General features: G+C 40.8%; 1 protein-coding gene across 12 annotated transcripts in view; it reads right to left on the reverse strand.

The window, feature by feature from the left end:
- BLTP1 (bridge-like lipid transfer protein family member 1) overlaps positions 1–6,450 on the reverse strand; it is a 142,234-nt gene extending 135,784 nt beyond the window's left edge. For 10 of the 12 annotated variants that reach the window (XM_087963165.1, XM_087963167.1, XM_087963174.1 and 7 more), the window contains exon 1: positions 6,313–6,450. The gene's annotated coding sequence lies outside the window, so the exon portion shown is untranslated. Of the gene's footprint in view, positions 1–136; positions 276–6,312 lie in introns of those variants that run through there. The other 2 variants (XM_026667048.2, XM_087963163.1) reach the window with 2 other exon arrangements.
- Positions 6,451–14,647: the final 8,197 nt, after the last annotated feature.

A 14,647-nucleotide genomic window follows, 5' to 3' on the forward strand; every position in this document is an offset into this window, starting at 1 on the left:
CTTTTTTTCAAGTCATTTGCAATGTTGGCTACAATAAGTGCACTATGGCAACCATATTATATTGAAATGTTTCATGCCTGAAGTGGAGACATCAGAGACAGATAAAACACAACTACCAGCCAATTGTAGCCCCCACCTCATTGTGGAGAAACAGGAGGTGAGGAGCAGGAGGTGAGGGCTGTGGACCCTAGAAAGGCTGCCGGTCCTGACGGTATCTCTGGCCGAGTGCTTAAAGACTGTGCTGATCAGTTGGCTGGAGTCTTTACCAGGATCTTCAATCGGTCTTTATCCCAGTCCACTATTCCATCTTGTTTGAAGGCTTCCACCATTGTTCCGCTGCCAAAGAAGTTCCCTATCAATAACCTCAATGATTACAGACCAGTGGCACTCACTCCTATCATTATGAAGTGCTTTGAGAAATTGGTCTGCCAGCACATCATTTCTGGTCTTCCGCATACATTTGATAAACACCAGTTTGCATACAGAAAAAATAGATCTACAGAGGACACTATAGCCATCACTCTTCACACTGCTCTGACTCATCTAGAACAGCGGGAAGGCTATGTGAGGATGCTTTTTGTGGATTTTAGTTCTGCATTTAACACAATTCTTCCACCTAAGACTAGTGTGATGACCCGTAGCCTCTCAAAATAACCCAAAACATACATTAAAGTCCGGTTATGCCTTCAGCTTAACTGTTTTATTAGGCACAGTTTAAAGTCACAAAAGTAAATAATGAGGCAAAAAGAAAACCAAAACAAACCGCATTGACAAGAATTCCGAAGCAAGCCAAGATAATTAATCATACATTCCAGGAAAATAACCGAGGAGAGTCCAAGGGAAGAAGAACGCCAGCAAAGATAAACCTCTTTCAAAGCAAACGCTAAACTTTGACTCCAGTAATTCTGACAATGCAGTTACAAACTTATATACATAGCTCCCAGCTGCAAACCACAAGGAGGATCATAGTAATCTCCTCCTGAGTAGACCTCGCTTTTCCCTTATCCTCTCCTCCCTGCGTAAGGATGGATAGGGGATGGGCCTGGATCCTCCTTTGATTGCTCAGCCAGCCTCTGCCCTTCCCCAGCCTCCTCCACCACCTCTGGAGCCACACTCCCACTCCCTGTTGGCTGTTCCTCCTCTTCCTCAGAGTCAGTCTCCACCAGGGGCATGACAATTACTGTCTAAACTTCTGGACCTTGGGCTTTCTAATTCAATTTGCCTTTGGATTATGGATTTCCTGTCTGGCTGCTCACAGAAGGTCAGATTAGGTAATCATACCTCTTCAGCCCTTATTCTTAACACTGGTACACCACAGGGTTGTGTGTTGAGTCCCTTACTCTATACCCTTTAGGTGCATGACTGCATCCCCACTCACGTTAGTAATACTATTGCTAAATTTGCAGATGATACAAAGGTGGTGGGACTTATCTTCGGGGGGGATGAGTCTGATTCCCGAGATGAGGTGGACCGGTTGCTTTCGTGGTGTGGAGACAACTTGGTCCTCAACACCAATAAGACCAAGGAGCTTATAGTGGATTATAGAAGGAACAAATCAGACATCCAGCCCTTGCTTAACAATGGAGACCGAGTGGAGCAAGTGGCCAGTTTTAAGTTTCTGGGTGTTACCCTAAAAGAGGACCTAACCTGGGGTGTCCACATTGCAGCCCTGGTCAAAAGGGCTCAGCAGAGATTATACTACCTGAGGCTTCTCAGAAAACAACTGAATGAGAAACTGCTGGTGACCTTCTACCGCTGCGCCATAGAGAGCATTTTAACATACTGCACCTCTGTATGGTTTGCCAATTGCACAGTGGCAGATAGGAAAGCACTCCAAGGTTTAATGTCATTGCCCAGAAGATCATTGGTTGCCCTCTCCCCTCTTTGGAAGAGCTTTATAGCTCCCGCTGCCTTAAGAAAGTTCAAAACATTCTCAAAGATCCATCTCATTCTGGGAACCCTTTTTTTGAACTATTACCATCTGGCAGACGGTACAGAATAATAAAAACAAGGACAAATAGGCTGAAAAACAGCTTCTATCCCAGGACAGTAGCTCTTTTGAATTCTGCTGTATAGTGCAGTGTTGGTGTGGTGTCGGGGGTTTCCAGTTCAATGTGTGAAGGATGTGTGTTTGTGTTTATTTTCATGGTCATGGTCATGATGTGCACTGAAGATGGTGTTTGATTTCGTTGTACGAGGTGCAATGACAACAAAGTAAACTAAACTAAACTGATGATCTATCAGATATGTAATGTACATGAGAAGAATTTTGGATCTAAAAGTATTGTGAATAGTTCTATCAAGCTCTCAATAGACTGAATGACTCCTGAACACTGAAATTCCATACCTGATCTATTTTTCCTCGGAGGGCTGAAAAAAATGGTAGCAACTAGGCAAAAAAAAAAGCTTTAAATCGTTTACTTGTTCAACACTGTAAAGAGGGATACATAACTGGATTTTAATGAGCTACAGCATAATTCTTAAAGCACAGTAAACTTAGTATTTAATTTAATCATCGCTCACTCTATCAAAGTGTCCTTGTGAGAGATGCTGAGAATTAAATCAGTAGTAGAATCTGACAGCTGGTTCACAGAATAAGGTGACCAACAGCTGTTTCCAAAGCACTTACATATAAATGTATACATACATTTCTCTTTGGAATGTCAAAATGAAATAGTTGTGAGGTTAAGGTAACCTTTTCTCAATAACTCTTACTAATCCAAATCTCAATCCTTATTGACCATTAGTTTCTCACAGCTGAACCTCACTACAGTATTGTCAGTCTCTTTTTCATAAGTGATATGACAATATTTTTGGAACTGCATGGATTTATTTTCATTCCGTGATATATAACTCTGTAACTTTGTAATAATATTAATCTTTTCATTACCTCAATATTCAGCTGAAATAATGATGAATAAGACCAATAAATTCATATTTTTATATTTATATGAAAAAAAAAATTGGGGGGGGGGGGCAATTTCACCATAGTCAGGAAATGAGCTCCTATTCCACACAAATCCCCTTTCTTTTGTACAGCAATATTTCAGTCTATCTTTCTTCAGTTGTCATGAATGCTCCCCTCTGCACAGGCTACTATCACAATCTGTGCCAAAACATATACAAGTTGTTATTTATGAAATTATAACTCACTTTCACAAACTTCAGACACCTAATATAGAATAACATCTTTACAATAAATTGAAATCAACAATATTAACAAAACTAAAACTGAATTAAAATTTAAATCACAAATCAATCTTAAAAATGAAAACTGGTCCAGCATGTAAAGATATTAAACCTTAAATGCTTTACAGAAAAACCAGATTTCTAACATTTGCTAAAACGTTAAAAATGCAGGATTAATTTAAATGTTCAGAGTCACAAGAATTTTTTTATAAATCAGAATTTACAACCATAAATAAAAAAGAAAAGAATTCAAGCCTCATACTTATTTCCTTGGATATTCCACTCTTTGATTAAGCTATACCAGGATTATAAAATACCATTTACCCCAATCTTACTCTGACTCTCAGCAGCAGTGGATTAAATTATCTCCACAGCAACCCATACCAGGTCCTGCTATTTCCAAAACTATAAAATCTAATACTAAACTAGATTGAGTGGACACTGTTTACTTCTAAAATTTACCATGCGTAAATTGTATACATACCATGTGATCACTCTTTGCAAACCTTCTGACAAGCAAAGTCAATGAGGAAGCTAGATTCACTTAACAACTGTGTTACTAACTTAACAACTGCACTTAAGAACTGTAGCAAGAAAGGTTGTATAATCATAATGGGAAAAACTGATTTAACAAATATTTCACTTAGCAACAGAAATTTTGGGCTCAATTGTGGTTGTAAGTCGAGGACTACCTGTATTTCACAATAAAATCCTTGAATAATCAAATGTCTTTACTATATTAAAAGAAATCTTAAATCAACATTTAAAATATTGACATAAAATAACCCTTGTTTTTCATCAGCAATTGAATCAACTACTTCAGATTCATGGAAGCCTTATTTTTTCTCAAGTAAAAAAGCCAGTTCTTTTTGAAGTGTTATCATTATAATTATGATTCAATACAACCTTTCTCAAATATGCACTCTATCTCAAAAGAGAAAGAACCAATTCTATCCAAAACAATCCCACTGAATTAAATAGTATACTCCACCAAATCTGCACAGTAAATCAGCTCTAAAATACACAATCTTAAACACATCTGCCATAAAAAAATTCCAAGAAACACTGCTACAACCATTATATTACACATTTTAGAACGCACTAGACCATGATATAACTGAAAGACATACATGATCCCAGATATTACTATCCTATGTTCTATTATAGTCCAATATACTTTCATTTTAAACCAGAAAAACCTGTTTTTGTTTTTAACTATTATATGTAACAAAATCCTCCATTATTTGTCAGAATTCATTTTTTCCATAGTAGATATTGATTTGCTACAAAATTTTAAAGTATGATACATGATCACAATAAGTTTGGTTTAATCTATGAAGAAAATTAAAATATTACTGTATTCTGTTACTTAAGAACAAAATACCAAGGCTGAAATATATTACCATGTAGTTATGTTTCATTTTAAACATGACATTCGAATCTTTTTTTCATTATGTCAATTAGGTTTAAAATGATGGTTAAGAGTATTATCTTCTGCTTTGATGATTCTTTTTCTTATGCTCTCAATAGTTGTTTTATCTGATGCTTTGACATTTGTAAAATTTTCCAGTGCAGGCCACCTTAAAAACCTTTCTGGACAGAAACATAAACATATACATGTGGCAATGTATAAGAAAATATTTTAAAAGACAATTAAATATAATTGTCCAATGAGAAACAGAATTATTACCGGAGTCTGGGAGAAACTTTAATTGGGTGAAATATTAACTTATGTATATAGATATTATTTATATGGGTGCAGTGTTGACTCTGCCTGGCAAGTCTCTGCAGTTTCTTTGGCAAGATTTCAAAAGATTTCATTCCCACCTTTGCAGGACTGCGAGTGTGACTGGCCCAAGATCATTCAATTGGCTTTGTATCTAAGGTGAGATTAGAATTCATGCCCACCGTCTAGCCTGACGCCTTAACCAACACAACACCAAACTGGATCTCTTGCATAGCTACGAGGAATCCAAAAATGCCGAGATGTTGAACTTTCATTTCTTCGTTAACTTGTGTTTCACTGAAAGCAAGATATACATCCCATTCCATACACATGGTGTACAGCTAAATTCGTATTTCAGATTATTTTTCTAAAAAAAAAATATCATGTGAAATACTCCACTCCATCAGGTATTTTAACTTGCTGCTTTGACGGTGCTTAAAGAGACCTGAGTATTTATTTATGGGCTCCAATTTCCATCAACCCCACCTCCCCAAAATGGGAAATGTCATCCAAAGCTGGCCAAAGGGCACCGAGTTCAATAACGATATTTTAAAGCAGGGGTCTCCAACCTTGGCCACTTTTAAGCATTTCTGGGAGTTGAAGTCTTCCAGGCTTAAAAGTGGCCAAGGCTGGAGACCCCTGCTCGAAAGCGTGATTTCAGACTGACGCCTTGGTTGCAAGAAACCACACGCTGTAAAACTGAACCAGGCAACCGGAACATGCTCAACGGAGCAGAGACCGGCCGCCAATGGACTTCGAAATAAGCACAACGCGGAAGGCTTCCCTCCTAGGAAATAAGCCCCATCCACGCCCTTCACCCCCCCCCGCCCCCACCTGTCGTCTCTCCATCACACCAGGGTGGCCCCGTCTTCACGCCTTTTCAAACGCAGCCTCCCTCCCTTCCAAAGGATCATCCATGAGCCTCTTGCACACCGAACTAATAGAGGAGGGGGAGGATTTGAGCTACCCGAGCGATGGGTTCGGCGCAAGGGCGCGCTGTACAAGCAAAGCGCCCTGCCTGACCGCAGGGTGGGAGTGCCCGGCGCTATTCACGATCTCCAAAGGGTTAAAAAAGCAACGCGAAGCAGCCGCATCGCGCGAGCCCAGGCCACCGTTTGGGGCTCTTCTCTTCCCCCGCCACACACACTCGGCCTTAATGAGGGCTGAGGATGGCGAGAGTCGCGGCCGGACTCCCGGCAGCATCGCCCCCTCCTCCGCTCGGACGGAACGGAGCCCGGGCATCTTCCTCTTCGCTTCCAGCGGCAGCCTCTCGTCAAGAGAAAGGCCGGGGCCGAAGCCTTCGAAAACCTGGGAGGCGGCTTTGCCGCTCCACCCGAAAGGACGGCTCCGGAGCAGCCCACGCAAAACGGCCCAGCGCCAAAGCTCGCCCCGCTTACCCCATGGCCTCTACTGTTTACATCCAACCCCTCTGCTGCGGTCCTTTACTACGAATCCGGAACCCGGCGCCTCCTCCTCCCCAACCGACGCGGGCTGCAAGTAACGGCTTAACTCCACCCGAGCCTGCCTCCCAAGTCATCCTGCCAATCCCAGGGACGCTCTCGGGTACACCGAGCAATGGTAACCGTCCACAGTCGGAAGCAGAAGGCGGGCCAAGAAACCGACCTCTTAGCCAATCGCCTCAGATGCGAACCTTGAAGCGACGCCTCCGTGGAAGGTTGATGTGACGAACATAGAAAAATAAAGTAGAGTTTCTCAAGGCTCCGAACTTCCGAGTGAAGTCAGACTTCAGAATTGAATTGAATTGAATTGAATTGGAAGGGACCTTGGAGGTCTTCTAGTCCAACCCCTCCTTAGGCAGGAAACCCTACAGACAAGTGGTTATCCGACGTCTCTTTAAAAACTTCCAGTGTTGGAGCATTTACAACTTCTGGAGGCAAGTTGTTCCACTGATCAATTGTTCTAACTGTCAGGAAATTTCTTCTCCTGAGTTCTCGGTTGCTTCTCTCCTTGATTTCCTTCTTTGCCTGGCGAATAAGTTATGGAACATTCAGGGCGTAGAGATGAACTTTGGATCTGGGCTGAAAGGAGGCCTAAAGAGAGAAATGAAGGAGTCCTAGTTTACTGAAGTGTACGGAGGAGAGGAGACTTGATGGAAATTCAATCCCAGTCCGCGATCAATATATGTCCGCTGTAACAACTCAAGTGTAGATAATGTTCTCTGCAACATTCGGCAATGCAGTCATTAATCTCTCTTTCCCGAACTGAAAAAGTAGAAAGGAAAGGAAAGTGGGAGAAGGAGATCAGGTGTTGTATAAAGATGCTTTTACAATCTCGTGCTCAAAGGAGATAACTATAACTACTTTGGAAATTTATCATATTCAGTATATGATATTCAATACAACTCTCTCACCTCGCGATTGTATGATATGGTTACCCACGTTCATTCCAATCGATCTTCTAGTTTCACATAGGGCTGCCGATCTGAGCTGCAAAAATTTGGACGACTGCTATAGATGGTCCACAAGAACCTTGCTGCCATCTGTATTTTGCACACAAACGCTGTTAGCTCTTAAATTGCTGAGCCATAAATTCCATCTGTGTTCAAACCTATGCACAAAGAGATGTAAATATAAGTGTGGATAAGCTATCCCATATAGGTATACCTGTAAATATTTAAATTTTTTTGCTAATATTAAATCAACAAGTCTGTATTGCAGTGATGAATAATGGCCTGCAACTTTGAAATATGCACACAAACATAAACATGACTTTGACTATTTTAATTCACTTACTTAAATCAAATTGCTATTACAGGGGGGGGGGGGGGGGGGGGGGGGGGGGGGGGGGGGGGGGGGGGGGGGGGGGGGGGGGGGGGGGGGGGGGGGGGGGGGGGGGGGGGGGGGGGGGGGGGGGGGGGGGGGGGGGGGGGGGGGGGGGGGGGGGGGGGGGGGGGGGGGGGGGGGGGGGGGGGGGGGGGGGGGGGGGGGGGGGGGGGGGGGGGGGGGGGGGGGGGGGGGGGGGGGGGGGGGGGGGGGGGGGGGGGGGGGGGGGGGGGGGGGGGTCATATATAAACTTGAGTGTGGGGCACAGTGAGTAAAAATACGAAAGGCACATCAGAGTTTTAAAATGAAAAGCTAAAAGATATGAAAGTACATTAAAACTACATATATAAATCTAAAGTAATCTAAAGGAAGTGTAGTAGCATTAGGCAGGTGTAAGAGAGTACAAAGGTTAGTATGTGGAAAATTACAGTGCACCCTAGAATGGCTAACTAGATGCTAATTAAGTCTAGGTTATAGCACAGGTCATCCAAGGAATTTTAAGAGCTGCTGCCTAGAACAAGGCAACATTAATATGTTGTAGCAGGATTGGTATCTGAAAGCAATAGGGAAGTGCTCCCTCATATTTATGCAGTAATGGTAAGATAAAGCTAGTACATCTGTAATACAGTCACTGGAACAGCATGTGCTCTTTGTTTCTGTTTGTACAGAATCACAAGCATTTTCTGTCTGGGTAAGCAATCTTCCTTGTACTAAACTTCAAGGACAGCTGAGGAGAGGGCATAATATGAGATAAAAGGCCCTCCAGTGTTTGGGAACTTGAAGTTTAAGTATGCCATATGGAAAGCAAAGTATCTGTTGGATTTTCTGGCAATAGAGATCCTGGCTAAATCCACTTAGCATTCTGGGTCTGCTTACATAAGAGCTTTGCCCTCACTGTACCCCATGTTGAATAAAAGTCCTGGAGAGAAACCCAAGGATTTGATTTTATTTGCCACTGCCTGTTTTCATGTGGGTTGAAACTTATTACTCATAATTAATGGGACAAAGTGAAGGGGGGGAGCCAAGAGCTGAGATGGTCACCTATACTGTAGCCTTCACATACATTTACTCATCTCATACACAGGTAGACGCACAGGTACACAGAGGGACATGACTCTGATATTTGGTTATCTTAGGGAACAACAGTAAAGATTTAAATATCCCTTCCTTGCACTCTGACATTTGGTAGGAGGAGGAGGTGTGCAATGTATAAAGGATAAATTGTAAACAGGGATGTCTCTCCTGCGGCTTCTCCCCATTTAAAATTCTTCCCAGTCAGGTCTTCAAATTGCTCTGTAAGAGACTACTAAGAGTATGCTGGTCTTGTGGAAAATTGTGTGCCAGTGATTCCCCTTGCTGGGTATCTTCCAGTAGCAACATCTGGGATACAGGGATTTGGCAAAGCGAGTGATGGCAGCACCAGTTGAGACATTGATTTAGAATAGTTCCACCCAGTAGGGATGCATATTGCAATTTAGGTTGGCTCACACCTGGTTAAAATGTGAACTTGAATAAGCCCACAATGATGTGGAGCACATTAAATGGCTGAGCAGGTAGTCTTTGACTTACAATAGTTCATTTAGTGATGATTCGAAGTTACAACTGCACTGAAAAAAGTGACATGATTGTTTTTCACCAAGATCGGGTGATCAAAATTCAGGCACTTGGCAACTGTCTCATATTTATGACAGTTGCAGTGTCTGTGATCCCTTTTTTGCCACTTTCTGATAAGCAAAGTCAATGGGGAAGCCAGATTCACTCAACAACTGTATTACAAACTTTAACAACTACACTGCAATGATTCACTTAACAACTTTGGCAAAAAAAGGTCATAAAATGGGGCACAACTCATTTAAAATTCAGCAAAAGAAATTTTGGGCTCAATTGTCATAAATCAAGGACTACCTGTACACCTCTTGAACAGCTGTGCTCTCCTGGTGAGTATATTGTGTGCCTTTAATTGTTTAATTGTGTTTAATATTTGTGGTGTTTGTTATGGCAGCTTCATTTTTTTTGGTACTGTTCATGTTTTAATTTTAAGCTATGGAAAGCCCCCCATCCTAGAAGAATAAAATATTTTGGGAAATATTTAAAAAGGCAGAATATATTTCTCTAAAGGAGAAATGGAGAAACATGTTTTTAGAAGCAAGAAGCAGCCCCCAAGTCTTTCTTAATAGTCCACAGCAGATGCCAATACTTAAGAGAGAAAGAGCTTATTGAAAGAGGAAGAAAAGTATCTAGATATCTCTATCATAAGCAAAGCAAATATTGCAGGCAGAAATCCATCCAAGAAACTCCCTGCAGCAAAGTCTGAACAAAGGCAGAATGGTAGGATTAGAAGCAACCCAAGATTCAACACAGGACCATTAGCCACAATAGGAATTCCCCAACCCCTTTCAGAACACAAGCCCCTTCATTGCACCATCTCAGAGCAGTCCAAACTTCAGTCACAGAAACCTTGGAACTGATAAACAATAAACCGGAGATTGACCAGACTAGTTCAAACAAGCACCTAGGATTTGCATTTACTCTTTTGCCTATAGAGCCATATATGACCCCTATATGACCCATAGGAATCTGACAACAGCTAATAGAATACATGTTCTTGCACAGGAACAGGAAGCTCAAATATAAAGCCCAAAGAAGGTATAAAAAAAACCCAATCTCAACTCCATTTTGTCAGCTGCACCAGAATCATAAATGCTGGTGTTTCTGTTCACCATAAAACCATCTTTCCAATCAGTCTCCACGTTTCCAGTGTTTTTTTCCCAGCTTGGAACTGAACCAGATGAATATTTCTTTCAACAAAGCTAACCAGAGTCATGAATGTGAGATGGGCAAGTTGATGAAATAAAATAAATAAGCCCACTGGACTTCCGGTTTGTCGGCTTCACGGCGGCAGGGATTTGCGAAGCTGCGCGATCCCTGCCGCGCTAGCCGCTTCTGGGGCTCTGACCCAGACGGGTACGGAGCTAGGCTGCCCTGCAGGGGCAGCTGAAGGTAGGGGGATCCGGAGAGGGGTTTGGGGTGTTGCAGACCCCTCCCCGGCCGGTAGAACTCCCTTTTCCCAGGACGTGTGCAGCGGCGGTCCGTAATGGCCGCCACAAAGAAGCTGGCAGCCGGGTAAGAATGTGCAGGAGGAAGTGGAGAAAGTGCTTGAGAGGAGAAAGTTTTTCTTGGCTCCTAGGACTCTAAGACATATTTAATAAAATTCCTGAAAAGTATGACTTTCTGAATAGTACCTGCCAGAAGAGGAAAAAGCGGCTGTTTGATGGTGCTGAAAGGATAGCTTTCCTCTTTTCCTACGGAATAAATAACTGGATATTAAGAAACCTATTTTTTTAGGTGAAAATTGGTTTTAAGTGATGAGTGGGAAGAGAGAGGATTAAAAAGAAAATATTTGTATGCTAAGACTTTGTTGGAGGAGATGCCTTAAGGATTTGAAGACTAGAATATATTGCAATAAGATTTTAAACAGATTTGGACTTTCTTTCTCTTTGATTGATATTACCCCAGAAGGAGAAAGTGAGAACTCTGCCTTGGTTTGGACTGACTGATAACTTTGGGACTGCTTTATTTTTTTTATTTTCTTTTGAATATTCTGGTTGTTGTAAGAAGAAAGAAGGGGAAAAGAAAAGAAAAGATTTATAATGGCTCTTTCTGTTGAGGAACTAAGAAAAGAATATGAACAAGCAAAAAAAATGGTAAAGATGGTGTGGAAGAAGCTTTCCTTTTTTTTAGAAATGGCGCTTACTAACTATCAACAAACATTACAACAGATGAAGACAGCAGAGGAACAAGAAAGAAAGGAAGGAGCCATTTTTAATGAATCTCGGAATTTGATCAAGAAAGAAGGAAGAGAGAAAAGAAGAAAACTAAAGGACTTAAGATCTAAAAAACATTTAAGAAAGGGAAAAATAAGGTGCAAAACCAATATGATGATAGTAAACAAAAGGGAAAAGGAATACGACAGAGAAGGGAAGCCAGTAAGGCAGAGGCTAGAAGAAGGGGGGTAGAAAGGTTTGTTGGGAGAAGAAAGAAAGGGAAAAGGTGGAGAAAAGCTACAATGTTTTGAAATTAAATGAAAAAAAGGAATTTTTTATGGATAATGGATAAAGTATAATTTTTTAAAAAAGATTTTGCAAGGTACATAAGATGAGATGGTAGTATTGTAATGGTTTAAGAGTTGATAAGAGATTAAAATGTTAAAATGTTTAAAAATGATTGGCTTTAAAATATAATAATAGGGGAGGTTTAGAATACTGTTTATTATAGTATTTTTTTTTAATATTTGGATTTATTGTCTAATTATGTACTTAATTATTTTGGATGTACTAGTTAGATAGAATGTACCAAGCAAAATCGGATTGGGTATTGGATATTATTTTAAAGATTAATTTGATTAACTTAGGGGGGAGATAGAAAGGCATCATACTCTGATTAATGATTTCAGGAGAAACTTATTTTTTTCTTTCTTATAAGGAATGAGACAAAGGGATGATAAAAAATGGACAAAAGATACAAATATAATGATTCAAACTAAGATGATTAATTAAGATAGAATTAAGAAGGGTGAAGTATGTGGAGAAGTTAATATAGAAGGCTTAGAATGGTAAATAAAATAAGTAGTGATATGTAAGATGAGCATGAATATAATTGAAGTCCATGAAGAGAGAGATACCTGGGTCCAAGTTACTTTCCAAAAAGATTTTTTTTATGTTTTGTGTGTTGTGTGTATATGTTTTTTTGGGGGGGAGAATTAGTAAAAACTTGTAGAAATATAGAATGAGAATAATGGTAACCAAGCCAGAAAGAAATAGATGAAATAATAATAATGATATTGAATAAGAGTAAAGAGAAGTAAAGAGAAATTGAATAAGAGGTTTTTGTATGTTATATGGAAATGGTTTAAAACAGAATCATAATTTATCTGACTTGTTAAATTTACAATGAAAAAAGGTTTAAACATGTAATGAATAATGATAATTTGTGTGTTTTAAAAATTAATAAAACTTGTTTAAAAAATAAAAATAAAATAAATAAGCCCACTTTTGTTCTACTGTTCTGGAACACTACAACGTTTGTTTTTAATGCTATTTTCCCTCTCTGTTCCAAATTCTTTCTCACTATTAGTGCAATGTCTTTATTTTATCCACTGATTTCCTAATACTTTTCAGTGCTTTCCCTAACAGTTCTTCTTGTCTTTTCATAGCAATCTAGGATCATGGATTTCCTCTAAAGTTAGAGAGAGGCCGGCCAAAATACATTTCACAGCCCTATGTAATGTATTTATAGAAATGATCTTTGGCTTTGGCTAAGTAAACACATCTTCCGGATATAACTCTGTCAGTTTATAATGGTCATAAGTAGGCAATAGGGAAATTGCTAAGAAGCATTGTTCTGGCAGAACTGAATTGAAGGGAAGCACATTATGGCCTCTACCACTGGCCAGGAAACAAAGGACCTCTGAAAAATTGCATCTGCAACCTTCCAGGAAAAAATAATGGCAAGGGAAATGGCCCATTCATTACTTTGCGAGGAAGCTGCTGGAATCTTGCTTCTCCCATCACCCTTCTTGAAAGAAAACTTGACAACTGCTAATTCTTTTGCGATTACAAAACAATTACGTTACGCTAACCATTAGATTAAGGAACCAGTAGATTTAAGAACCATTTGCATACAGATGGAAAAAGTAGCTAGGTTTATGATTAATTGTGCATTGCAATTCATGGCTTATTCAGCTGCCTGTGTTTCTTTTTACTGAAAATTATCAGATAAATCTTTAACATTAATGCATATTCACTCTCATTGGCATCCATTTGTTAGAAATGTTTATATCGTTTTTATTATTAACAAAATAATGATAGTTATATATGTATTAGAAGTATATACACTGCTCAAAAAAATAAAGGGAACACAAAAATAAGACATCCTAGATCTGAATGAATGAAATATTCTTATTAAATACTTTGTTCATTACATAGTTGAATGTGCTGACAACAAAATCACACAAAAATTATCAATGGAAATCAAATTTAGCAACTCATGGAGGTCTGGATTTGGAGTTACGCTCAAAATTAAAGTGGAAAAAACACTACAGGCTGATCCAACTTTGATGTAATGTCCTTAAAACAAGTCAAAATAAGGCTCAGTAGTGTGTGTGGCCTCCACGTGCCTGTATGACCTCCCTACAACGCCTGGGCATGTTCCTGATGAGGTGGCGGATGGTCTCCTGAAGGATCTCCTCCCACACCTGGACTAAAGCATCCCCCAACTCCTGGACAGTCTGTGGTGCAACGTGGCATTGGTGGATGGAGCGAGACATGATGTCCCAGATGTGCTCAATTGGATTTGGGTCTGGGAACGGGTGGGCCAGTCCAGAGCATCAATGCCTTCATCTTGCAGGAACTGCTGACACACTCCAGCCACATGAGGTCTAGCATTGTCGTGCATTAGGAGGAACCCAGGGCCAACCGCACCAGCATATGGTCTCACAAGGGGTCTGAGGATCTCATCTCGGTACCTAATGGCAGTCAAGCTACCTCTGGCGAGCACATGGAGGGCTGTGCGGCCCACTAAAGAAATGCCACCCCACACCATTATTGACCCACTGCCAAACGGGTCATGCTGGAGGATGTTGCTGGCAGCAGAACGTTCTCCCTGGTGTCTCCAGACCCTGTCACATCTGTCACATGTGCTCAGTGTGAACCTGCTTTCATCTGTAAAGAGCACAGGGCACCAGTGGCGAATTTGCCAATCTTGGTGTTCTCTGGCAAATGCCAAACGTCCTGCACAGTGTTGGCTGTAAGCACAAGCCCCACCTGTGGATGTCGGGCCCTCATACCACCCTCATGGAGTCTGTTTCTGACCGTTTTGAGCAGCCACATGCACATTTGTGGCCCGCTGGAGGTGATTTTGCAGGGCACTGGCAGTGCTCCTCCTGTCCCTC

This window comes from Notechis scutatus, chromosome 4 (genome assembly GCF_049901735.1).
Source record: "Notechis scutatus isolate UNSWTSFEM ecotype Mainland chromosome 4, rNotScu1.2, whole genome shotgun sequence".
Taxonomy (NCBI): Eukaryota; Metazoa; Chordata; class Lepidosauria; order Squamata; family Elapidae; genus Notechis; species Notechis scutatus.